This window comes from Saprolegnia diclina (genome assembly GCF_000281045.1).
Source record: "Saprolegnia diclina VS20 unplaced genomic scaffold supercont1.28, whole genome shotgun sequence".
NCBI lineage: Eukaryota > Oomycota > Saprolegniomycetes > Saprolegniales > Saprolegniaceae > Saprolegnia > Saprolegnia diclina.
The window spans coordinates 386,405-387,030 of NW_008246095.1; the positions used below are offsets into that span (position 1 = coordinate 386,405).

The 626-nt window shown below is 58.6% G+C and overlaps 1 protein-coding gene across 1 annotated transcript in view; it reads left to right on the forward strand.

Annotated features, from left to right (window-relative positions):
• Nucleotides 1–626, forward strand: part of SDRG_09004 (hypothetical protein) — a 5,453-nt gene that overhangs the window by 3,012 nt on the left and 1,815 nt on the right. The window lies entirely within an intron of this gene.

Consider the following 626-nt stretch of genomic DNA (forward strand, 5'->3'; position numbering starts at 1 on the left):
GTCTCGGTCTTGCCGTACCTCATTGGCAATGCCAAAGGCGCGCTCTCAGGCCTCCGCGCGCTGCGTGCGTTTCGTGCGTTCCGGCCACTTCGCGTCATCAACAAGCTGCCACAGCTCAAGATCGTTGTCAACACGCTCTTCCGGTGCATTCCCGACATCATCAACGCGCTCGTCTTCTTCTTCTTCATGCTCTTCATCTTTGGCTTGATGGGCATCTCGCTCTTCAAGGGCGCCCTCAGCACGTGCTCGATCAGCCCGTACACGTACACCCAAGGCACGGGTACGCCGGCGTTCCCCCCGTGGTTTCCGTCCGGGTACACCGGGGACTTTGTGACCAACATGACGAGTATCGACACGATGACATACCCGATCGCGTGGAAGGACATGACGCTGAGTCAGAGAGCACCGTATGCAGCCGTATGGAACACAACCGACTGCGGGCCGTTTGCCGACAACTACAAGCCCACGTCCAAGCAAATCTGCCTCTGCTTTGCGACGACCCATGGTACCTCGTGGACGTCCCTTGTGCCACAGAAATTCGACAACATTTTCTGGGCCGTCGCTGGCTTGTACGAGCTAACGACGATGGAGGCATGGTCGCTCACGGCCATGGCGGCCGTCGATTC